General features: G+C 41.6%; 1 protein-coding gene across 1 annotated transcript in view; it reads right to left on the bottom strand.

The window, feature by feature from the left end:
* The window catches only part of ITGB5 (integrin subunit beta 5), a 1,724,339-nt gene that overhangs the window by 1,168,745 nt on the left and 528,510 nt on the right, over window positions 1-27,084 (bottom strand). The gene's annotated exons all lie outside the window — the stretch shown is intronic.

The raw sequence follows: 27,084 nt of genomic DNA on the forward strand, positions 1-27,084 counted from the left end.
ATATGTTGCTTATTATAAAGACACAGCAATGTATTAGCACTGCTAAAAAAATAAAAATAAATAAGTAGAATCTGTGCACAATCAGAAAATCTCTACAATCAACAGCGTGCCTTGTGGTGCAGCTAGTCCTGTTACAACAACCATACTTTTCCCTTTCCTTCATAGTGATGCTGGCAAGCTCACCCATCTTTACACACCTCTTAACCTGTTATTTGGAAAAAGCCAACAATAATGGGTAGATAAAGGTCTAGAAATATGGAGAGATTTTAAATATTGTTCTTATAGATTTAGAAAGTTGATCAAACAACAGGATTTGTGTTAGCTTGCATACTGTAAAGGAGAGGAAGCTTGAAACCATTAAAATCAACTGTCTGTCATTATTTATAGGTTCATAGGTAGGTACTAGGCTATCTGCCCAAAGGCATTTATAAGCCTAGCCAGAATGTGTTGGCTTTCGCCACCCCCTTAGATTAGTTCCCTGTGCCTCTGTCCAGCAAAGCCACTGAACTGATCCCCGGGGCAAACTTTCTGTTTCCCATCCACTCGTCAAGGTTTCTCTTGAAGAGTGCTAGCGAGGAGCTCGCCTAATGTAGAATGGAATCTTGTTCCAAAGCATGGGAAGTCTCTGGGACAGGAATCTATCCCTCCAGCATGTCCTATTTATTGCTGTGGTGAGGTTTAGATCTAGAGCATGTGGCTCGAGGGGATAAGGTTTTCTTTAGGTGGAGCATGTCCATCAATTCTGGGTTGGACATGGCCTTGTATGTCAGGCAGAGATCACCTCTGAGCATGCAGTATGCAACCGAGTACAGCTGGAGTTTCTTCAGTCGAGCTGCAGAGGGCATTTGTTTGAGGCCAGTGATCCTCTTGGTGAGGTACTTCTGTGGTCTTTCCAGCTGTTGCAGGTGTCTTGTAAGGTACATCCCAAATGGGGCTTTGTAGTCTATGATGGGTCTGATGAGTGATGAGTAGAGGGGCACAATGACCTCTTTTGATCTGGATGCAAACCCTTTCATGATTAGGTGGGCCACATAGAAGGATTTTCTAACCACTTTGACAATGTGATTATCAAAGGAGAGATTACTATCTACTTGGGTCCCCAGATCCCTTATTATGTTTTCCGTATTGAGGGAACTATCACCTATGTGGTAGTTTGTGTGTACTTTGTTATTTCCAAAGGGAATAACTATGCACTTTTTGGCATTTAGCTTGAGGCCATGATTTTGACACCAGGTATCCATCTCAATGAGACCCTTTTAGAGGATTACTGTGTCAGCTGGTGAGTCAATTATAGCCCGTAGCTTGCAGTCATCTGCGAACTTGGTCAGCCATAGTCCTCCTGTGCTTGTCTGTACTTCTGACAAGTATATGCCGAACAGGAGGGGTCCTAGGACCGAGCCCTGGGGAACGCCACTTGTAACCGGTTTAGAGTCAGACCTAGCTCCTGCAACTCTCACCATGTGGGTTCTGTCCGTGAGCCAAATGGCAACCCATCTTGTGACATAGGGGTTTATGTTCAGGCTGGTGAGCTTGTCTATAATACCAGAATGGGGAATGGTGTCTAAAGCCTTTGCAAGTTCTAGGTAGGCTGTGTGTAACACTTTTCCCTCATCTATAGCCTTGATAACTGTCTCAAAGAAGTCCTCCAGGTTTAGGAGGCAAACAAAGCCAAACTGGGTAGGGTCCAGTGTTTGGAGGTTCCCAATGTCTCTGTTAATGAGTTTCATGATGATGCGCTCCATAGCCTTGCAGACCAAGCTAGTTAGGCTTATAGGGTGATAGTTCTCAGGGTCTGTTCTGGCTCCACCTTTGTGGAGCAGAATAAACGTTGCTGTGCACCACTCTATGGTTATGTAGCCTGTGGAGAGGCTGAGTTTGAACAGTGTGTTTAGGTGAGGGGTTAGTTCATCTTTGAGCTCGTGCAGGACGCAGCCTGGGACGCTGTCTGGTCCCACTGATGCTGTGTTTTTGGCTTTGGGGAGGGCTATTTTAACCTGAGTGTCTGTGATTTCAGGGGGTCTACATTTTTCTGGTATGGTTTTGGGCCCTTTTGGGGTGGGGGAGTGAAGTTTGCACTGAATCTGTTTGCCAGGATGTTGGTAATATCAGTTGGTTCAGTGTATTTTGTGCCATTGTGCACTAACTCCGAGCAGATCTGAGCATTGCCACTTAGATTCTTGACATAGCTAAAGAAGGCCTTGTGGTTATCTTTGGAGTCCTTGGCAAGTTTTCTTTCAAAGCTCGCCTTGGACGATTTTATGAGGGATCGTAGTTTCTTGCTGATACTGATCAGGCATGTCTTCCCTTCTTGGGATTTTACTCTTTTCTGTACTAGTTTCCTCCTTCTATTGTATAGCTTGTTTAAGGCAGGGGGCCACCAGACTGGTTTCCTTTTCTTAGAGGAGTGAGTCTTGGTTTTGCTTGGGATAGCAAGATCCATGCATTCTTGTAGATGCCGTAGAATGCATTAGTAATGGATTTTGCAGCTTGGACAGCATTTTCCTTTAACATGGGGGCTTTGAAACTTTCCACCTCCATCTTCAGTAACATGAAGTTTGCTTTTGAAAAGTTTTTCACGGTGGTTTCCTTGTCTGGGGATGGGGGCGGAATGTGGATATCCAAAGTGATTTGTTTATGGTCAGATTTAACCATTGACCTCCGGTGTGGAACACCGGTCACCCATGTTGGTGATGACCAGGTCTAATATGTTGTCACCTCTGGTGGGAGTGTTGACCATTTGCTCCAGGGCATTTGAGTTTATAAATTCTAGGAAATGTTGGGCAAGGGAGTTAGTACTTGAGTAGTTCTCCCCGTTAATGTTTAGGTAGTTGAAATCACCCAATATTAGGGTGTTTAGTAGGACCTTTATATTACCCAGTGTTTCCAGAAATGCGGAATGGGGGTCCTGGGACATGGTGGGTGATCTGTAGCAAGCTACAATTTGAATTGCAGTTTTGCCCATTTTTAGTTGCACATGGATAATCTCCGAAGCATTGTGCCGTGCCACTAACCTGGAGGTGTGGGTATCCTTGATGAATATGGATAATCCCCCGCCTTTTGTATTTCGGTCCAGGTTTTGTGGCCGAAATGTATGGTATGAGTTGTAGCCTGGTAGTGCTGGGGTGCTCTCTGCAGCCTTAAACCAGGTTTCTGTTACTGCACATATATCGATTTTCTCCATACTGAGAAGTGCCTTGAGTGCGTGCATTATGAGGTTTAGACTTCTGGCACTGAGTAGTATTACCCCCAGATTTTTGTTACTTGTGCTATTTACGGTGGTGGGTTTGTCTTTTGAGCCTTGCCTAAAAAAGGCACTATAGGTGTGCCAAAAGCCTTGGCCAGTATTTGAAAGCCTAAGGGTGACAGGTGCAAGCTGTCTCTAGCGAAGCAGAGTGGCTTGTTGAGCATGTCATCCCAGGCAGACAGACACTGGATCCCCTTTGAATGACACCAGAAACTTAGCCAATTGTTGAAATTGATCATTTTTTTCTTTATACCGTGGTATCATTCTTGGTGAAGGCAGGATGCTACTCAGGGTCAGGATCATACCAGCCTGAGCTATGTGATCAGAGAGCTCTTCCATGTCTCTTTTCATGTAGTCCAGGGAGGTATGGCTCAGGTCATTCACACCAACATGGACAATGGCAGAGTTGTATTTGTACTTGTTGTGGAGTGACCTAAGTGCTTGTGTTATGTGGCGGATCCTGGCACCCGACAGGCAGCTAACAGTAACCTTCTCCTTATTCTGCTTAGTGAGTGGAACGTCAGTGTGCCTGACTATAGAGACACCTATTACTAGTATGTTGAGTATGTTATTTTGCCTTGAGGGCTGTGATTGCATGGCACACTGGTTTTATGAAGTATGTCTTTCATGGCTTGTGTTGGGGGGAGGAGGTTGCTTGGATGTTTGCTTTGGAGGGCTCTGTTGCTTTTGCAGATTTTTATTTAGAGCCTCTGAGTATGTTTTCGTGTATTTACTTGTGTTTTTTGCTGGTGCTGGTTTAATGTGTCTTATGTGAGACTGGTGGTGTGATGCCAGTATTTCCCTTCTCCTCTTGACTGTCTGACCCAGTCTTGGGTTGAGAGAGCTTAGCTTCCTGTTTGGCTGTATAATTGCATCTCTCACATGTATTAGTGTTTGGTGGTGGGAGGAGAGGGTTGTCTGTGTACATGAGGCAGTTGTAACATTGCCTCAGAATGCCCAGATTCACCAGTTGGACTGGAGAGTACACCTGAAACTGCCCTTTGGGCATGTCTGGATAGGTACAGTAAACTGTTTTACTGAATGGCTAGGAAGGTCAAATAGAGAGCATTGTCCTTCTGTTGTGCTAAGGTTTATAAGTGTTTGCTATGAGTTTTGAGCAAGTGCTGGGCTGGGAAATTAATGGCTTGAGTGCTTACGTTGAAATTTTGTCCAGTTCCAAGGGAAAAATTGAAGAGGAGACTTTGTGGAGCCGGGAATAGTTATACCCTAGTTAACCGGCACTGCCCGGCACGCAACACTGGGCAAATGCAGTTTTTATAGCAGGGAAATGAAAGAGATAAAAATTAACCCAAAATGGCCAATAAATTACTAGTTTCTGGGCTGAAACCACTCCTCCAGGGACATATAGGCTGCTCAAAGATCCCCTCTCTCACAGGTGAACAGAGAAACTTCCTTCTATCCAAGTAAGGTATGGGCAAACACAGAGATTTGTAACACAGCCCTGAATTCAGCACTAACCTGAAGACTGGACTATACTAGCTTAGAAAGGTGGGAAACAAGTATATATATATATATATATATATATATATATATATATATATTTTTTTTTTTTTTTTTTTTTCAGGGAATAAAGCAGATACAATAACAAAAAACACGTTAAATACACATAAAAAGATGCTTATTGTTATATATCTCCGTTCAGAGTTGTAGTCAATGCCCCTAGTAATAAAGTAGGAAGAAACACAAATACAGTAAAAGCAGATGAATAAAGTGCAATTTATACACACACACACACACACACACACACACACACACATATATATATATATATATATATATATACAAAACAATAAAAAACAAACAATCTGATTTAAACAACTTACCCAATTAACCAGAAAAAAACTCAAAACTGAGCCATGTTCCAACAGTCTTCAATCACACAAGTTCTAACTGCACACTCCAGCTACTAGGGTGCAGGGGAATATTCTCCAAAAAAGATGGCCTGGATCAGTGCTAAAGTTATACAAACAAAGCTAGATTCAGCAAGCCTGAATCTGGTCCCATGCTACAGCAACAAGGCACACCAATTTCAGAAAGATACAGTTAGAATAAGCAGGCACAAAAAGCCTGTGACCAAAAATTCCCAGCTCAGAAGGGCAGAATCCAGCCTCTCCTCCTACAAGAGTGCAGACCACAAACCATCTTAATGTAGAATAACTAGCCTGAAGCCCTAGTGTTTAAACCAGAACTAATACACTTTTAGAATAGCAGACACTGAGCTTTCAATCAGCAATTACCAGCTTAGATGGATATAAGCTACCTGTCCTGCCACAACAGTGCAGACCACAAACCTTCTTAATGTAAAACAACTGGTATGAAGCCCAAGTGTTTAAACCAAAAGACTTAGAATAACAGTTACAATTTAATCAGAATACTACCAAGCAGCAATAAGTGTAGCAGAATAAACAAAAATTTAGTAATTTTAAGCAAAATAACGTAGGAAGAAACACAAATACAGTAAAAATAGATATTTTTTTTGTTAGTAAAGTGCAAGGAGTGAGGAAGGAAGAACCTAAGTGGGTTGGCCTTCTCAAATCTTCTCTCTGTATTATGTAGAGTGAACACTAGACTCAAAATATGATCTCAGTGTATTCGGTTAAGTGAGCAAATGAGATAGACTCAGGAGGAGTGTTCAAATACAGACTTACAGGAGGGGCGGGCAATTCCAGAGCCACCAACACGAACAACAAAAAAAAAAAAACACGGAAGGTGGGTGGGGACAAACAAGAAGAAGAATAAGTACAGTTGTACAGATTACAGAGATTTTAAATTGAATTGCAGACAAAAAACGAGAATAAATACTTATCTTTTCTCAATATCACAGCTGGCAGTAGGTCAATCTCTCTGCAGCAGCCTGAGCAACAGGTATATCTGATTTAAAACACAGAACAGAAACCAAAAAATACAGCTGCAGGAATACTTTGGCTGGATGAAACCAGTTCTTAAAACTTACTGCCACCAAGAAAACAGACGAGGCCTCCAGACAAAGGAATTTCACTATAACTGAGGTCAGCACTGAGAGATATACAGCTATAACACACAAGAAGAAGAACAAGTACAGTTGTACAGATTACAGAGATATTAAAATGCAGACAAAAAATGAGACTAAACACTTATCTTTTCTCAATATCACAGCTGGCAGTAGCTCAATCTCTCTGCAGCAGCCTGAGCAACAGGTATATCTGATTTAAAATATAGGACAGAAACCAAACAATAAAGATGCAGGAATACTTTGGCCAGATGAAACCAGTTCTGAAAACTTACTACCACAAAGAAAACAGACAAGGCCTCCAGACAAAGGATTTCACTACAACTGTGGTCAACACTGAGAGATATACAGCTATAACACAAGAAGAAGAAGAAGTACAGTTGTACAGATTATAGAGATATTAAATCAAAATGCAGACAAAAAAATGAGAAAAAACACTTACCTTTTCTCAATATCACAGCTGGCAGTAGCTCAATCTCTCTGCAGCAGCCTGAGCACAGGTATATCTGATTTAAAACAAAGGACATAAACCAAACAATACAGATGCAGGAATACTTTGGCTGGATGAAACTAGTTCTGAAAACTTACTGCCACCAAGAAAACAGACAAGGCCTCCAGACAAAGGATTTCACTACAACCGAGGTCAACACAGAGATATACAGCTATAACACACAAGAAGAAGAATAAGTACAGTTCTACAGATTACAGAGATATTAAATCAAAATGCAGACAAAAATGAGAATAAACACTTATCTTTTCTCAATATTAGAGCTGGCAGTAGGTCAATCTCTCTGCAGCAGCCTGAGCAACAGGTATATCTGATTTAAAACACAGGATAGAAGCCAAACAATACAGATGCAGGAATAATTTGGCCAGATGAAACCAGTTCTAAATCTTACTGCCACCAAGAAAACAGACAAGGCCTCCAGACAAAGGATTTCACTACAACTGAGGTCAACACTGAGAGATATACAGCTATAACACACAAGAAGAACAATAAGTACAGTTGTACAGATTACAGAGATATTAAATCAAAACGCAGGCAAAAAATGAGAATAAACACTTATCTTTTCTCAATATCACAGCTGGCAGTAGGTCAATCTCTCTGCAGCAGCCTGAGCAACACATACATCATAGGTTCATAGGTAGGTACTAGGCTATTGGCCCAAGGGCCTACGTAAGCCTAGCCAGCAATGTACCATAGCTTATGTCACCCAAGAGAGTTATTTTCCTGTGCCACGGTCCAGCAGAGACAGAGAAGTGATCACCGGGGTGTATTTCCTATTCACTCATCAAGGTTTTTCTTATAGGTTCATAAGTTCATAGGTTCATAGGTTTATACTAGGCTATCTGCCCCAAGGCATTTATAAGCCTAGCCTGAATTTTTGTGGCTTACGCCACCCCTTATATGAAAAAATACTGTACCCATTAGTTTGTTGTGCCTCTGTCCAGCAGTGACACAGAGATGATTCCCGGGGTAAACCTACGATCTCCCATCCACAGGTCAAGATTTCTCTTGAACAGAGCCAGCGAGGTGCTCTGCCTCACATGGACCGGGACTCTATTCCACAGCATAGGGAGTCTCTGAGTGATAAATCTATCCCTCCAGCACGCCTATTTATATCCGTGCTAAGGTTTAAGTCGCTTGCTCTAGTGGTTTTGGTGGATTTGGATTTTTGAGGTGGAGCATGTCCATTAATTCCGGGTTGGACATGGCCTTGTATGTCAGGCACATGTCACCTCTGAGCAGACGGTATGCGACTGAATAGAGCTGGAGTTTCTTCAATCTGGCAGCATATGACAGATTTTGGAGTCCCTTTATCCTTTTGGTGAGAAACTTTTGGGGTCTCTCCAATTGCTGCAGATGTCGGCGAGATACATCCCGAATGGGGCATTGTACTCGATCATTGGTCTGATAAGTGAAGAGTACAGGGAACAATGACCTCACTAGATCTGGATGTGAATCCCTTCATGATCAGGTGGGCAATGTAGAAGGTCTTTCTAACCACTTTAGCAACGTGAGTGTCAAAAGAAAGGCCACTGTCAACCTGGGTCCCCAGGTCCCTGATAACCTCTTCTGTGCTTAGTGGATTGCCACCTATATGGTAGCTTGGGGTTACCTTGTTTTTCCCGAAGGGTATGACTATACATTTTTGGCATTTAACTTCAGGCCATGGCTCTGGCACCAGCTATCTGTTTCCGTGAGTCCCTTCTGAAGGATATCCGTGTCCGATGCACTTTCCACTATGGCCAGTTTGCAGTCGCCTGCAAACTTTGTCAGCCAAAGACCTCCCATGTTGGCCTGTACTTCTGAGAAGTAGATGCCGAACAATAGGGGGCCAAGGACCGAGCCCTGTGGGACACCACTTGTGACCGGCTTGGAGTCTGACTTTGCGCCAGCAACTCTAACCCTGTGGGTTCTGTCCTTAAGCCAGTTTGCAACCCATCTTGTGACATATGGGTTTACATTTAAGCTGGTAAGTTTTTTTACAATACCCAAGTGGGGTATTGTGTCGAAAGCCTTTGCAAGGTCAAGGTAGGCTGTATGGACTGCCTTTCCCTCATCAATGGCCTTGGTGACTGTTTCGAAGAAGTCGACCAAGTTCAAAAGGCATGATCTTCCCTTGACGAAGCCAAACTGGGTCGGGTCCAATGTCTGCAAGTCCCCTAATTCTTTGTTTATGAGCTCCATTATGATCCTCTCCATAGCTTTGCAGACTAGACTTGTTAAGCTTATGGGGCGGTAATTACCAGGGTCCGTAGAGGCACCACCTTTGTGGAGTGGGACCACAGTTGCCGTACGCCACTCCTTGGGCACGTATCCTGTGGTAAGGCTGAGATTACACAGCTGCCTTATGTGCGGGTTTAATTCCTCATTTAGCTCGTGTAGCACACAGCCGGGGACACCATCCGGTCCCATTGATGCTGTGTTTTTAGCTTTAGAGAGAGCAGCTTTCACCTGCGCATTTGAGATGTCTGGGAGGCTACACTCCGCAGGGATAGTTATCTCTCCTTTAGGGGGGGGGAGGGGGGTGAAGTTTGCACTGAACCTGTCTGCCAGTATGTTGGCAATGTCTGTGGGTTCAGTGATTTTTGTATCATTTTGGACTAATTCTGAGCATATCTGGGAGTTTCCACCCAGGTTCCTAACATAGCTGAAAAAGGCCTTATGATTGTCCTTTGAATCCATGGCAATTTTTCTTTCAAAACTGGCCTTAGTTGAAGGGTGCTAATGAAGAACTTTGCTTGACATGGATGGGTAGCTTGTTCCAGAGTATAGGAAGTATCTGGGACAGGAATCTATCCCTACAGCGTGTCCTGTTTATTGTGGTGACAAGGTTTAGGTACCTAGAGAGTGTAGCTTGGTTAGAGAGTGTAGCTTGGTGGTATTGGGATTTCTTTAGGTGTAGCATGTCCAACAGTTCTAGGTTTGAAATAGCTTTATATGTTAGTCAGAGATCACCTCGGAGTAGGCGACATGCTACGGAGTAAAGCTGGAGTTTTTTGAGATGGTCAGTGTAGGGCATTTGTCTGAAGCCAGTAATCCTCTTTGTGAGGTACGTCTGTGGCCTTTCCAGCTGATGCAGATGTCTTGTGAGGTACATTCCAAAAGAGGCATTGTACTCTACAATGGGTCTAATGAGTGACGAGTAGAGCGGAACAATGACCTCTTTTTTCCTGGATGAGAACCCTTTTATGATGAGGTGTGCCACGTAGAAGGACTTCCTGACTACTGTGGCGATGTGACTATCAAAGGAGAGACTACTGTCCACCTGGGCCCAAAGGTCTCTTATCACACATTAAAAACACAGGACAGAAACCAAACAATAAAGATGCAGGAATACTCTGGCCGGATTAAACCAGATCTGAAAACTTACTGCCACTAAGAAAACAGACAAGGCCTCCAGACAAAGGATTTCACTACAACTGAGGTCAACACTGAGAGATATCTAGCTATAACACAAGAGAAGAAGAATAAGTACATTTGTACAGTTTACAGAGATATTAAATCAAAATGCAGACAAAAAATGAGAATAAACACTTGTCTTTTCTCAGTATCACAGCTGGCAGTAGGTCAATCTCTCTGCATCAGCCTGAGGAACAGGTATATCTGATTTAATACACAGGACAGAAACCAAACAATACAGATGCAGGAATAATTTGGCCGGATGAAACCAGTTCTGAAAACTTACTGCCACTAAGAAAACAGACAAGGCCTCCAGACAAAGGATTTCACTACAACTGAGATCAACAGTGAGACATATACAGCTATAGCACACAAGAAGAAGAATATGTACAGTTGTACAGATTACAAAGATATTAAATCAAAATGCAGACAAAAAATGAGAATAAACACTTATTTTCTCTCAATATCACAGCTGGCAGTAGGTCAATCTCTCTGCAGCAACCTGAGCAACAGGTATATCTGATTTAAAACATAGGACAGAAGCCAAACAATACAGGTGCATTAATACTTTGGCCGGATGAAACCAGTTATGAAAACTTACTGCCACCAAGAAAACAGACAAGGCCTCCAGACAAAGGATTTCACTACAACTGAGGTCAACACTGACAGATATATAGCTACAACACACAAGAACAAGAATAAGTATAGTTGTAGAGATTACAGAGATATTAAATCAAAATGCAGACAAAACATGAGAAAAAACACTTATCTTTTCTCAATATCACAGCTGGCAGTAGGCCAATCTCTGCAGCAGCCTGAGCAACAGGTATATCTGATTTAAAACACAGGACAGAAACCAAACAATACAGATGCAGGAATACTTTGGCTGGATGAAACCAGTTCTGAAAACTTACTGCCACTAAGAAAACAGACAAGGCCTCCAGATGAAGGGTTTCACTACAACTGAGATCAACACTGAGAGATATACAACTATAACACACAAGAAGATGAATAAGTACAGTTGTACAGATTACAGAGATATTAAATCGAAATGCAGACAAAAATGAGAATAAACACTTATTTTTTCTCAATATCACAGCTGGCAGTAGGTCAATCTCTCTGCAGCAGCCTGAGCAACAGGTATATCTGATTTAAAACACAGGAGAGAAATCAAACAATACAGATGCAGGAATACTTTGGCCGGATAAAACAGTTCTAAAAACTTACTGCCAGCAAGAAAACAGCCAAGGCCTCCAGACAAAGGATTTCACTACAAATGAGGTCAACACAGAGATATACAACACACAAGAAGAAGAATAAGTACAGTTGTACAGATTACAGAGATATTAAATCAAAATGCAGACAAAAAATGAGAATAAACACATATCTTTTCTCAATATCACAGCTGGCAGTAGGTCAATCTCTCTGCAGCAGCCTGAGCAACAGGTATATCTGATTTAAAACACAGGACAGAAACCAAACAATACAGATGCAGGAATAATTTGGCCAAATGAAACAAGTTCTGAAAACTTACTGCCACTAAGAAAACAGACAAGGCCTATAGACAAAGGATTTCACTACAACTGAGGTAAACACTGAGAGATATACAGCTATAACAGACAAGAAGAAGAATAAGTACAGTTGTACAGATTACAGTGATATTAAATCAAAATGCAGGAAAAAATTAGAATAAACACTTATCTTTTCTAAATATCACATCTGGCAGTAGGTCATCTCTCTGCAGCAGCCTGAGCAACAGGTATATCTGATGACTTCAATCATCAGCGATTTGCCAGAAAACCATGGATTGTATTAGGAACAGATGAAAATATAAGGGAAATGTATGGACATTCTGCTAAAATCTGGACAGTTGAGAGATACGGTGACTAAGCAATGGAATTCATCGAGGCTTTTTTTTTCGGCTATGGTAACAAAAAGGAAAAAACAATAAATTTTGCAATCTACCGTAATAAACTTAGATAGTTCCAGCAGCACCTTGGGAGCCCACCATCCTGAAGATGACACCCTAATGAACAACTGCAAGGTACGTCTGTTGTCCAATAACCACATTAACCACCAATTAGTTATCATCTATGTGTTTCCAATGATTTGTGACTTTTGCAACAAGTTGTCCCAATAAACACAACTACCTGCTAGAAACAGGTGGGGTGGCATTTAGAGTGGTGTAGAGTAGAATGAACCACAGCAAATAGATTGTTGTCTTTTGAAAAGGTCGCTGCTGCTATGCAATACCTAGAAAGACAACAGGCAAGGTTTGGTGAATTATTACTTGTTTTGAAAACGTTCCCGTATCTGTAGTCATGCAGGACTGAAGATCCCCAGGACAGAAGTGGGTGAAACTGACGATGGCTGGAAAACATGCAACAGTAATGTGATTGATTACTTCGTTGACATCTTGAATTCTAACAGGTGTGTGCGAGGTTGAGATGCATTTATCCATGGTCATTTCAGCAACAGACATGCCTTGAGTACTAGTGGCTTTAATTTTGTCAGGGAAAACGCTATAATGTTTTGTAATAATTGCATCCATTTAACATACTGCTGTTGTAGTATTTTCCCAATAAACCCTACCATTCTAATTATATGACATCATTGAGGTTGTTAAGGTAACTAACAAGTAACAAAAAGTACAGTTATCCTCTTAGGAAATTAAACTTGAGTTGTCCATTGTGTATGTTTGGATTTGACCCTGTAAGTCAGCTTTCACTTAATAGAATCCATGTACTGACTGACTCTGACGGGAAGTTTATATGTATATTTGTACATAAGAGTTAAATGTGGACCAGGGAAATAGAGAGAAAGTGTGTGCATGCAAGCGGGAGGTGAAATAGGCTGTCAACTCTGCATTTTGAATCACGAGTAAGGCACGGAGTTCAAAAGTGTTTTCTTTTCTTCTGTTAGTATGGTTTGATTATAAGTAAGATAATAACTGCATACTATTAGCTTAAGCTTAAGATATGCTGCAAAATAACAGAATGTCGTGACAATGCTGTTTCTAAAAAGGAATCAGCTTGCTGAGATAGTGCAGTAGATGTCTTGACAATGCTGTTTCTAAAAAAAAAAATCGGCTTGCTGTGATCGTGCAGGGCAAGCCACTTTTCTCAAAAAATTCAAATATGAGTACCAGGCAACTCCATTACGAAAAAAGTTGAGAAGGTACTGACAAAGTTCAGGTACTTTTTCAACTTATTTTTTAACAGTGGAGTTGAAATACGAGTGTAAAGTAATTGGCGCTGGTGGAAGGCACTTAGGTGTAACAGCATACAATTTGTGGTGCCTCACAGAGCACTCGGGTGTAACTACAGAGGCGACATGTGATGGTACCTGGAGTTAATGAGTAAAGTTTCAGATTGACAGACAGTATTTCAGCTGGGGGGGGAGACTGGGATAAGCTTCATGAGATTTGAAATAGTAAGGTGGTTGGAGTACGCGATAGCAACTCCACCACCCTTCTTTTTTGAAACGAAGTATACTATATCCAGGAGGGAGAAGGTCTCTATCAGGGTGTTGGGGTTTAAGCCAGGTTTCTCTCAGGGCAATGATATCAGGAGTGTGGTGAGAGATGCAAGCATGGAGTTCACTGACTATTTAGAATGCTTCTAATATTCATGAAGTAGAAGAAGGTATGCTTATTTGGGGGGTTGAGATGTCTAAATTGGGGGTTTAGCATAACAGATAGGGGTGGGAGGTGTGGGACTAAGATTAGGGTGAATATCTTCAGCTAGAAGGATATTACTAGGGAGGTGGAAGAGTTTGAGCATGTATGTACTAAGAGTGTAGCATTTAGTTTTATATTTGGATAAAGAGGTTTCGGTGGGAGAGATATGGACTTTTGGTAGTGGGGTTATTCATAGAGAAGATGGATGGGAAAATAGGGAAAGATAAGTGAGAAGTTAGGGGATCAGTGTTGTTGGGATTAGTAGGGGTGAAATGGAAGGGAGATAAATGGGTATTAAGTGAGGTGAGTGAGAGAAGGAGGAGTAGAGGAGGTAATATCAGAAAAAGAGGTAGTTGAGAAAGGGTAAGTTGGCATGGTACAGAAGTATCTTGATAGCAATGACTGGAGGGTGTGAAGACTAGTGGATGGTATTTGTGGCAGGTGTGAACGTGAGTATGTGCAGTGTAAGGTGGAGTTACCAGTAGGGGGAGTATGTGAAGCGTATGAAACAGAAGAAGAGTATGCTAGTTATTAACCTAGGTGTGTGTGTGTTGGAGGTGAAAGAGAAAGAACCTTCATTGTGTAACAGGAAGGGGTAGGGGCTAAGGAAGTGGGAAGTACAGAAGGTTAGGTATAAAGGAAATTATATGGGGTGTGGATGGGGAGTGTAGTGAGCCCGAGCGTAATGAGGGAGAACAGAGTGGGGCTACACCTGAGGAGCAAGATAGATGCAGAAACAATCTATCAAAATAGTAAGAAAAATGCAGATTTTAAGAGAGGTATTTTATCAGTCCAGAACTGTGGCAAAGAAAGAATGGGCTTGTTAAGAAAAACACAGGGAAAAGAAAGAGTACAGAGCAAAAGGATTCAGGGCAGTAGGGTACAGTAATTTGAGTTTAGGGAAATGTCTATAGAACAGGCCAAAAAGACAAAAAGGCTAACAAAAAATAAGAGAGGTAATAGTCTGGGACACAGGGGCTGGGGTTTGTGGTAGCACGCTCGCCTATGGCAGTAGATACAGTGCAGTACTATCGCTTACAAATGCCAAATATTCTATTGGGAGAGGGGCTTAGATGTACTGCATACTTTGTTTCACTAATGGGCAATGGATTCCTTTAGGTGTTCCAGGTGGGAATTAGATCGCAGCAGTGACCGTCTTGACTGAGCCTTAAGTTGGTCGGAAGGCTAGCAGAAGAAAAAAGCACAGAAACAGTTTAGTGTCAGGGAATGTGGACAAATAAAAGTATTTTCTAACTTGGTATGCTACAGTGGGGCATTTCGCAGAGGCAAACTTGCAGGTTAGCACAGATAATAACTAAGGAGCAGGATAGAGCAGCTGAAACACTAGAGATAATTGTGTATTTTTCATATGAATAGCGCGGGACAGGATAGCGTTCCACACTTATTAGATCTTCTAGGCATTGGCAATGCTGCTTTCTAACCAGGCACTAAGGTGAATACGTTAGACTGAACATTGTCTCAATTTAATGTAAAAAACAATACTCTTACACAAGATATTATCAGGAGTCAATCAATAAAGAGTATTAAACAACAAGGTGATCAACAGCTCAGCTCATAACACGCTGCCTTAAACAATTAAACAGGCATATAACCATTTAAAGCACCATCTGTATTAAGTGAGGATGACGCCACTGTAGTGCCACTGGGTTAATTATTAATGCATGAGAACAAGTACTTTAACAGCACAGCAACGTCTTTTGCTATGAATGGACTGTTTAGCTATGGATCGGCAATACAATGTGCCACAACTAGTAGATACTTAAAACATTTAGCGTATTGGTTTTTAAACTATCATCACACAACTGGCAACATATGTACAAAATGCAGTTTAACAATAAAGTACAATTGTGTACACTTACTATAAATGTAGCTGTTCGAGTGTATTCACTGCTGCAGTCCTAAACATTGGGGTTATCCATGCTGTGGTAACCCTCAGTCGGTCCGAATACCACCGAATACCAGAGTCAAGGTTTTATGCATCGGCTGCAGTAGCTTGCTGGGTGACGTCAGGTTATCCGAGCTATAAAGGAGAGCAGACAACGCCATTACCTCAGTTTTTCTTGCCTTAACCAACCAAAGAAGTCCAATCTTAATAATTATTAGTAGTCCTGGGGTCAGAGACCCCCCCATAGAAATATGTGCCTCTCTAAGGACAGCAGATATCAGGGGGAAGGAGGGAGGGAAAGCATGACTGCAGCAGTGAACACACTGGAACATCTACATTTATGGTAAGTGTACACAACTGTACTATGTTCTTCGTGTTTCACTGCTGCAGTCCTAACCACTGGGAAGATTCTCAAAGCTGAGCAGAAGGGTGGAAGGTTGACAGAAACTTAAGATTGGGTGAGCATGCTCTGCAGAATTGCAGAGGCAAACCCAGCCCTAGCTTTTGAGAATAGGTTCAGATGATAATGTTTGGTGAAGGTGTGGACTGAAGTCCATGTGGCAGCTTCCAGGATGATCTTGGTGGATACCCCTCTAAGTAATGCTGTGAAAGTAGAGGTTTCTCTAGTGGAATGGGTTCTGATGGTCCTAGGGAGAGGTTTTCCATGCAAGGAATAGCAAAACTGGATGCAGTGTGCTATCCATTTGGAAATGGTTTGTTTGGATATTGGTTTCCCCTGTGCCCCTGTTTTAAAGCTGACCAAGAGCTGGTCAGTTTTCCTGAATGAATTTGTATGACCCAGATAAAATCTGAGTTGCCTGTGCACATCCAAAGAATGCAGTATCCTTTCCCCCTTGTTCTGAGGGTTAGGGAATAAGGTGGGCAGGTGGATGGCCTGGTTGAGTGTAACATCTGAAACCACCTTTGGCATGAAGGAGGGATTGGTTCTCAGGGAGACCCTGTCTGCATGGAGATGATAAATGGTTCAATGGCCATTAAGCCTTGAGGCACTGACACTCTCCTGGCTGAAGTAATACCCAGGAGAAAGACAGTCTTCCAAAAGAGGTACTTTAGTTCTGAGGATGCTGCAGCCTCAAAGGGAGGCAGAGTAAGCTTTTCTAAAACATAGTTCAGGTCCCACGCTGGGGTGGGCTGTCTCCTGGGAGGCCTGATATTAGAGGCTCCTCTAAGGAATTGTTTGATAAGAGGGTGAGAGAACAATGGCTGTTCTGTATCAAAGTCTGCTGAGATGGTAGAGGCATGGATCTTTATGGAGGAGAAGGAGGGACCCTTATTAAGAAGTTTAGCAATAAAATCTAAAATAAGAGGAATGGAGGCAGTTGTATGTCTGCCCCCTTGGAATGGCTCCAGGAGCAGAATCTTTTCCATTTTCCAGCGTAGGATTTTCTGGTGCTGGGCCTTCTGTCTTCTGTGATGATGTCAAGGATGTCAGGATAGCAGTGAGGTATCGGAGGTAGCTGTCAGGATACTGGTGAGATATGCTGCACAGCAGTGGGTACCAATGCTGTCTGGGCTAATCCGGGGCAATGAGTATTTCTCTTGGTTTTTCCTCCCTTAGCTTGATTCCTCTTTTGGAATGAGAGGTAGAGGTGGGAATGCATACGCAAAGAGGGTATTCCAAGGGAAGGTCAGGGCATCGACCTTCCAGGCCAGGTAATGGTACTCCCTGGTACAGAATTTCTGTACTTGGTGATTTAAATGAGAGGCAAAGAGGTCCACCGGGGGGAGGGGAGTCCCCATGTGTGGGTGATTTGCAGAAAAATGTCTCTGTGGATTTGCCATTCATGTGGGTCCAGCAGGTTTCTGCTTAGGTGGTCTGCCAGGGAGTTGTTGATGGCTGGTAGGTAAGATGTAGTCCCATGGATGAGGCTGCTAGCCACACATTCACAGCTAGTCTGCACAGGGGGTAAGATTGAGTTCCTCCTTGTTTGTTGATGTACTACATGACTGTGGTGTTGTCTGTTTTTATGAGAAGAACACCTGGTTTGAGGTAGGGTTTGAAGGATGCCAGAGAGTTTTGCACTGCTATCATTTCCTTTTGGTTGATGTGCAAGGGTAGTATTTGTGTATCCCAGAGACCTTGGGTGCATCTGCCTTCTAGGTGGGCACCACAGGCTATGTCCGAAGCATCTGTAGTTATGGTCTGGTCTGCTGGACGGAGGGTGAATGGAAGTCCTTTGTTCAGAGCACAGGCCTGGGCCCACCAGAGGAACTCGGATCTCATGCAAGGGATCGCAGGCAAGGAGGTGTCCAGAGGTTGCGAGTGTTGACACCATAGGTTCTTTAGGTACCACTGCATTTTCCCCATGTGTAGTCTGGCCAGAGGTACAAGGAGGATGCATGAGGCCATGTACCCTAGAGCTTGCAGGAATTTGCTGGCAGAAAACTGGGTTTGGGAGGCCACAGTAGTGAAGTATTTTGGTAGGAACCTTTGTTTTTCTGGGGACAGAAAGACCATTTGCTGTTCTGCATCCAGTAAGGCTCCCAGAAATATGATTTTCCTGCTAGGTGTCTGTTTTGATTTCCTTTCATTGATAGTGAACCCCAGAGAGGTGAGTAGGGTTTTTACAAATGAGAGGTGCTGCAGGAGCAGTTCCTGCAGTCTGCCTGGATGAGACAGTCGTCCATGTAAGGGTAAATCTGTACATTGTTTTGCCTGCAAAAGGCGATGGCAGGAGCTAGACATTTGGTGAATATCCTGGGAGCAGTATATAAGCCAAAGGGCAAAGCAGAGAATTGAAAGTGTAATGATACTGCTCTGAAACGCAAGAATTTTCTGCATGATTCCCTTATTGGGATATGCAGGTAAGCATCCTTTAGGTCTTAAGTGACCATCCAAGCTTTGCTTTTCAGCATTGGTAGAAGCTGTTGTAAGGTAAGCATTTTGAATTTTGGGATTACCAGGCAGGTATTGAGAAAGGACAGGTCCAGGATGGAACGCCAAGTCCCCTCTTTCCTGGGAATAATGAATAGTGTGGAATAGAATTATTTTGCAACTTGTTCTGGAGGTACAGGTTCTACTGCCCATAAGGATATTAGGTTTTGCACTTGATTTAATTGATCCATTGAATTCTGGAGCATTTCTCCCCGGGCCTCCACTGGAAACAGGATCTGTGGAACCTAGTCGGACTTTCCCGGTTAACAAATGTTAATTTAGTGCTTCTGCCCACTGGTTTGGAGGTAGATCTGGGTACCTTCTTGGAGGTGGTAGTTCTTGGAAATTGAATTTGTACACCTGAGCAATGATGTTTAAGAACCATTGATCTTTTGTTGTAGAGTTCCAATTTTCTCTGCATACAGATATAGCCTTCTTATATGTTTATAGGTAGGTAACTAGGCTATCGGGCCTAGGGCCTATACAAGCCCAGCCAAAAAGGTACCCTGGCTTTTGCCACCCAAGAAAATTATTTTCCTGTGCCACTGTCGAGCAGAGCCACAGAAGTGATCCCAGGGTGAATTTCCTATTTCCCATCCAATCATCAAGATTTTTCTTGAAGAGTGCTAATGAGGAGCTTTGTTTGATATAGATAGGTAGTTTATTCCAGAGTATGGGAAGTCTCTGAGACAGGAATCTACCCCTCCGGCATGTTCTGTTTATTGTGGTGACAAGGTTTAGGTCCCTAGAGCATGTAGCTCGGAGGGACTGGGATTTCTTTAAATGGAGCATGTCCAACAGCTCTATGTTTGACATAGCTTTGTATGTTAGGCAGAGATCACCTCTGAGTAGGCGATATGCGATGGAGTAAAGCTGGAGTTTTTTGAGAGGATCTACGTAGGGCATCTGTTTGAGGCTGGTAATCCTCTTTGTGAGGTATTCCTGTGGCCTACCCAGTTGTTGCAGTTGTCTTGTAAGGTACATACCAAAACAGGCATTGAATTCTATAATGGGTCTAATGAGTGATGAGTAGAGGGGAACAATGACCTCTTTTTTTCTGGATGAGAAACCTTTTGTGATGAGGTGTGCCACGTAGAAGGATTTCCTGACTACTGTGGCAATGTGATTATCAAAGGAGAGACTACTGTCCACCTGTGTCCCAAGGTCTCTTATCACACTTTCGATGTTAAGTATACTACTGCCTATGTTGTAGTTCATGGGTACAGAGTTTTTACCAAAGGGGATTACAATGCACTTTTTCGCACTGAGCTTGAGGCCATGGCTTTGACACCAGGCATCTGTCTCAGTGAGGCTCTTTTGTAGAATGTCCACATTGTTAAGAGTTTCGATTATGGCTCCTAGTTTGCAGTCATCTGCGAACTTCGTTAGCCAAAAACCTTCTGTGTTAGCCTGTACTTCAGAGAAGTAGATATCAAACAGGAGAGGACCCAGAACTGAACCCTGTGGTACTCCACTTGTCACTGGTCTGAAGTCAGATTTGGAGTCTGCTACTTTCACAGTGTGGGTTCTGTCAGTGAGCCAGTTGGCAACCCACCTTGTGACATAGGGATTTATACCTAGTTTAGTGAGTTTATCTACAATTCCAGAGTGGGGGATGGTGTCGAAAGCTTTGGAAAGATCTAGATAGGCTGTGTGAACCACCTTACCCTCGTCTATGGCTTTGGTGACTGCTTCAAAGAAGTCTTTCAGGTTTAGGAGACATGATCTGCTTTTTACAAACTCAAACTGGGTGGGGTCCAGAGTTTGGAGATTACCAATGTCTTTGTTTATTTGTTCCATGGCCTTGCAGACCAGGCTCATCAGGCTAATGGGGCAGTAGTTCCTGGGGTCTGTGGTGGCTCCCCCTTGTGGAGTGGGATAACCATCGCTGTGTGCCATTCAGTGGGCAAAAAGCCTGAGGGAAGGCTATGATTGAACATGGTACTTAAGTGGGGTGCCAGTTCGTTCTGTAGTTCATGTAGAACGCAGCCTGGGATGTTGTCTGGTCCCATGGATGCTGTGTTCTTGGCTGTGGAGAGTGTGGTTATTACCTGTGCAGCCGTGATTACAGGAAATTTGCATTCTTCTGGTATGGAGATGGGCTCTTTAGGGGGTGAGAGGGGGGTAAAGTTAGCACTGAACCTATCTGCCAGGATGTTGGCAATATTAGTTGAGTCTGTATATTTATGCCATTGTGCTGTAACTCAGAGCAGATCTGAGTGTTGCCATTGAGATTCTTGACATAGCTATAGAATGCTTTGTGGTTGTCTTTAGAATCAGTGCTGATTTTGTTTTTGTAACTAGCTTTGGGATTGCAGCTTCTTACTGAGGCTGACCAGGGAGCTCCTCCACTCATGGGATTTTACTCTCTTTTGCAACAGTTTCTTCCTTCTGTTGTACAGTTTTTTTTATGGTAGGGGACCACCAGATTGGCTTCCTTTTTTTGGGGATAGCGTCTTAGTTCTGTTTGGGACAGCATGATCCATGCACTCGTGTAAGTGCTTATAAAGTGCAATTGTGTAGGATTCAGTAGTTGTAACTGTATTGTCCATCTGCATGGGTGTCATGAAGTTCACCACTTCTGTCTTAAGAAGCATGAAGTTGGCTTTGGAGAAATTTTTTACCATGGTTTCCTTAATGGGGGGTGGGGGCAGGATTCTTCCTAGCTTTTGGTGTGGTGGAGGCAGGCAGAGATGGGAACGGTAGTCATTGAGAGTTTTTTCCATACAGGGTTGCTTTAGAACTCCCTGCGCTAGTGCTTGAGGGGGACCAATGTTCAGTTCTTTGCCGGTCATGAGTTTGAGTCCTGGAGGGTCTGTCCCTATGGGTTTTGCCTTGTGCCTACCTGTTTGGTGCAGGAAAGGACCAGTGTTTAGAAGGAAAATTTCTGCTGAACCTAGAAGGTTGTACTTGCAGAAAATCTTTAACAGTCTGCATTGATTTTGCTTTGTCGTCCATCTTTTTAAGTACCTGTTCAGTTTTCTGTCCGAACAAGTGGTCTTTGTCAAGAGGTGCATCCATGATTTTAGCTTTGACATGATCAGGGAGAGGTTGTTCCTTCAGGCATGCATGTTTTCTGATAACAGATCCTGTCACTGCTGCCCTGATAGAAACTTCTAGGGTGTCAAATCCACAGTGCAAGGAGTGCTTTGCCACCTGAGATGAAGAGTGCAGTAATTCTGCTATCTCCTTATAGTTGGCAAAATCTGGTAAAGCAAAACTTTTTTTATTTCAAAAATTCCAAAGTGTGCTGTTGATATTTTAACATATGGAACTGATAGTTGAGAGCCCTTATAGTTAAAGTTGCAGAGGTATTTACTATTTTTACCCCATCTGTCCAGGGGCCCTGGAGTCTTTGTCTGAGGGAGTAGGATTCTTTGTAGAGGTAGCCTTAACTCCCTTAGGTCCCTGAGTAATCACCTCTGGATCTGCTATAGGATTTCTGTAGAGGAATTTATGTGAGTCAGGTACCCTGTAGTATCAGGTTTTCTGGGGGCAGGTGGAAGGGTGTCATGGGTAAGGCTGGATTCTTGATAAAGATCATCTACCACCTCCAAGATGGGTGGGATGGCCAGAGGCCTATGCTGGGGTAGGTCCAGAAACTCTCTTAGTCTTTTCTTGGATTGAGGGAAATCTGCTGATTCCCATTGGAAGTGTTCCCCGAGGGTGTGGAGGGTTTCCCCAAAGGAAAAGTCCTCTGGAGGTGATGCAGAAGGAATAGATTCTTCTTCATCGGAGTCTTCATAGGCAGTAAGAGGATTTTCCTCTTCAAAAACAGAGGAGTCAGATCCCTCTGAGTCTAAATCTGACTGGATGTCTGGAGAAGGTACCCTTCACCTTTTTGGCTGGAGTGGCCTGATTACCCTGGATGAAAGTGATGAGATCCTCTGCCATTTTAAGAATTCTAGTTTGAGGAAGGGGATGAGTAGTGGAATGGAGACTTTCTGCTGTTTCTTTGGAGTAGCTCTAAGTCTGTCCTGAAGAGTATCCCTCGGTGTTGTCGGTGTGTTAGTTGGAAGAAAGGATGAAGGCTTTGAAGTGAATTCCGAAGTGCGAGTGGTATCCTCGGAAGCTGGTGTCTGCTTAGTGGCTTCGGACCCAACAGAGACAGAGACAGCTGAAGGCTTGTTAGATGATGCAGACATCTGCGGCATACAGGACTCTAAAAGGGTCTCAGTAGAGGCCTGTGAAGTAATTGAGTTGGGCATCAGGGACTTCGAAAGCGCCTCACTGAATTCTGAAGAACTGACGACTCTTTCAGCGGTGGCATTGTCAGAAGGCTTGGCCTTATGCGGCCTGTCTCTATCCTTATCTTTACGTTTTTTCGGAAGATCTGCAGTTTGCTGACTGACAGATGCCATATCAGTAATCGGAGATGGAAGATGAAAATAACTGGTTACAAACAGAGCTCTACAATGAATAGTTCTAGCGTTAAAGAGGGCACAAAACCGACAGCGAGGTACGTCATGATATAGGCCTAAGCAAGTGACACAATAAGAATGGAAGTCTTGGTGTGGTATTTGCTTTCTACAGGTGAGACAGCTGACTTTTTCAGACATCAGTTAGTGCAAGAAAATGGAAGGATCCCCAACGCGGTACTTATCGTTAGATGTTTTCAGCTGAAGTTCGAAATCTGGAAACAGCTGACTGGCACTGTTGCGAACTGCTTCTGCTATAGGCTCCACAGCAAGAAAGACTGAGGTAATGGTGTTGCCTGCTCTCCTTTACAGCTCAGACAACCTGTCGTCACCCAGCAAGCGACAGCAGCATATGCATAAAACCTTGACTCTGGTATTCGGACCATCTGAGAGCTAGCACAACATGGATAACCCCAATGGTTAGGACTGCAGCAGTGAAACACAAAGAACATCAGCATATTACATCTAAGTTGTTAAGATATCATCAAACACAATTAGCAACATTTGTAGAAAAGCAGTTAAAAATAATACACATGGAGGCAAGGGATGCACTATAATTACCTGGTGAGCATGTTCCCACGAGTCAGGGCCCGATGAGAAGGAACAGGGTTAGGTAGGTAGGATTCCTTTTTTTATTTACATTTTACTTTTTACATTTCATACCCCATTCCATCTGGTCCTGCAGCCAAATCTATATTTACTTATCCTAATACCTGTTCTAGCTCATTTAAAGAAATATCTTTCCAACTCTTTATTCTCTTTTTCTGTTAATGTTTTTTTTACTTTACATCTTTTTTTTCTTTACCCTCTTTTTTCTTTAAACATTTCTTGTACATTTTGAACTACACTACTCAATCTTTCTCCTTTTACATTTTTTATTTCTCTCATTACACTACCATCCTCCCTTTAGTAACTTGATATTTTTTCTATTTTTCCTCATAAAAATATTTTTGCTTATGCAACAATTCTTGTATTTTTTTTGCTGTCTTTAAAATAATTTCCTTTGTCAATGTACTTTCTATAATTATGTTCTAAATCTTCCAATGCATCCTTAGATGTTCTTTTATATTTTTCTTTTTCTACTTTTCTCACATCATCCTTCTACTGCATAAAACATTTTTTTTTATATTCTTCCTTAAATATCCACCATTCAGACTAATTTTTATAAAATGTTTTTCAGAGTAATATGGTCTTTTAGTAACTGTATTACTAATCTCTTTCCTTCTTCATTCCATGCTTTCTCATGTATCCTTTTTATATTACAAGATGATCAGAAAATCCTGTTTCAACTACCCCTTCTCCTACAACTAAACTTTCTGATACTACAAAATAATTTATTTCCATACAAACCCTTTTGTAAGTCCATGAATTTTTGTCCCAGATTTTTGACTTACGACATCTTATAACTTCTAACATTTTCCTTATATCATTTCCCTTCTTTTTATGCTTGCCTCTTAAATCACAATTGAAATAGTCTGTTATTATAATATTCATATTTATCACTACATAGTCTAAAATCTAAAGACATAAGCTTTCCCTTTCTTTATAATTTGTATAACCACATAATGTTATAATTCTATATACATGTTCTTTCCATTTTAAACATTCAATGGTTAATCTTCCCATTTTTGCTAAAGTTGCATCTAATGTCTTTACTGTGTTTCTACAGAATAAAGCTAGGCCAGAACATCTCTCATTTCCCAAATTCCAGATTTTCTTTCTTCCCCAAAGTTTTTCTGTTTGTAATCTTTGTCGTTTGTCAAAAATCTTGTGTCTTCAATATAATAACATCAAATGTATTACACCTCTCCAAAATCCATAATCTTCTTACTACGTTTTTAATACTATTTATATGTACATAAAGCAGTCTAAATGTTTCATTTTCCCCTTCCCTTAGATTTGTGGTTTTGTAAGTTCATAGATAATTACTAGGCTAGCTTTCTTAATAGGCCATTCTAAGCCTAGCCAATTTCCCTGCCAAAGGTGAAAATCAAACACCGTACTTTGTGTCTGTGAGTCAAACACCTTAACCATTACATCATCCCCAATGATTAGCTGTATGTATTCTTTCTCATCCATTTTCTTTCTTTTTTCTTTTGTACTTATCCCTTTAAATTTTCTTTTTCTGGCTTTTACCCTTTTATCAATAAAATTATATATCTTTTTCTTTTACTACCTCCCAATTTATGTCTTCTTCTTCATTTATTTCAAAACCTTCTTCTATGCCCTTTTTTATATTTTTTCATATAATTTTTCTTCTACTTTTAAACTTTCTGCTCTCTATTTATTTTTTTTCTTTCTTTTTGCTTTTTCTTAGTCTTATTTTCAGTTTTGCAATCCTTCCATAAATGTCCAACGTTGTTACATTTATAAAATTTCAATTCACATTTTTTGCATCATGCCCCATTTCCCTACAAATATAACATTTTCTTTTGTCACAGTTACTTATTAAATGTCCTTTTACACACACACACACACACACACACACACACACACACACACACACACACACACACACACATACATACAAAACTTGTTTTGGGTTATGCCCAGTATTTTACAGTATTTTTTTTTTTCTATTTTTAACACAAGATTACAATCCAAGCCACCAGTCCATAAACCCCTTTTGTCATAAACATTTGCAACTTCTTTACATAAAGTTTACATAAAGTTTTCAAATGTCCTTTCAAATTCTCTCTTCTACATCTGTATGAATTTTCTTTTTTGTTTCCCTGTTAAATGCTTTTATCCCAAAGATTCCATGGGTTACAGATTCCATGGGTTACAGTCTTTCTTTTTTCCTTATTCTCCAAGAAATTTTCCATTGAAAAATAGTCTCAAATATAATGTTGCAAAAGCCTCCTTGTTAATAAGAATAAATGTGATTACCTTATGTGGTTTTACATACAAAAGAGCTATTAAATTGTCCCTCAATTCATAACTATCCATTTCTTCGTCCTCTTTACTTTGAATCCTTACCATGTATTTCTGAGCTGCATTTTCCTCTGCATTCTTTTCTGCTACTCCACTTTCACCTTTTTTACTTTCTCTGCATATATTTTCTTTTCCATCTCACCACTATTTTTCAGGATTTTCTCTGTATCCTCCTTTTGTATTTTCTCCATAATGTCCCCTCAGGAAATATCTCCATCATTTTCTGGCTCACTCTGCATCACCATTTCTTTCTCATCCGGCAACCCTCCCAACTGGAGGGCTGTAATTATACATCCATCATTTGCTGACTCATCTCCATCAAGCAGATTTCTTTGAAAAATTTCCTGTACACATTCTCCGGTCTCGATATTTGCTTTCTCCTCCATTTCTTTCAACACTCTTATCATCTCTTTCTCTCTCCTTCTACCTCTTTGCAGGAACAGAAATACAAAGTGCTCCTGCAAAACAGGTCCCATTCACAACAATGATAAATACGGCAATTTCCCCAGTGTCCTGATCAAATTTTCCATAGTCAGTATGAATATCAACTTGAATCTCTCTGGACTAAATCAGTCAACAAAATGTTAATTAAGTAAATAAAATATACAGACAGATTCTAATTTCTCTACCTTCCTACTCCACAGTTTACTGCTATTTGTTTTTATTTAATATTTCTGTACTGAATTTTCTGCAGAAACTGCATTCACTCAGCTGCAGTACATTTAATTTATTTACTGCTATTAAGTACTGCTTACAGTATTACAAAAGATGTATCCTATTAAAAAAAATCTTAGCCTGTTGTAATCAGTCAAGCAAAAAATAGTCAAAAAAGCAGCTACCACCTTTCCACATTTTAGACCATAAAACTTAATGAAGACATCATAGATGTACAGAACAAAAGTGCATTGGATTTCACTCTAATGCCTTGAGCAGAGCTCTGACTATCATGGTATGGAGTTAACCAAAAGGCTCAACAGCTTCATCAGCTGTACTTAGAACTGCATTTCCCCAAACACCAAGGCGGTAACACAGGTATTCCAGATGCATCCAGAGATGGAATTCAGTGGAAGTTTTATCCTTCCCTCCACTA

The sequence above is a fragment of the Protopterus annectens genome, chromosome 6.part0 (assembly GCF_019279795.1).
Source record: "Protopterus annectens isolate FY-2018-M chromosome 6.part0, PAN1.0, whole genome shotgun sequence".
In the NCBI taxonomy this organism is placed as follows: Eukaryota; Metazoa; Chordata; order Ceratodontiformes; family Protopteridae; genus Protopterus; species Protopterus annectens.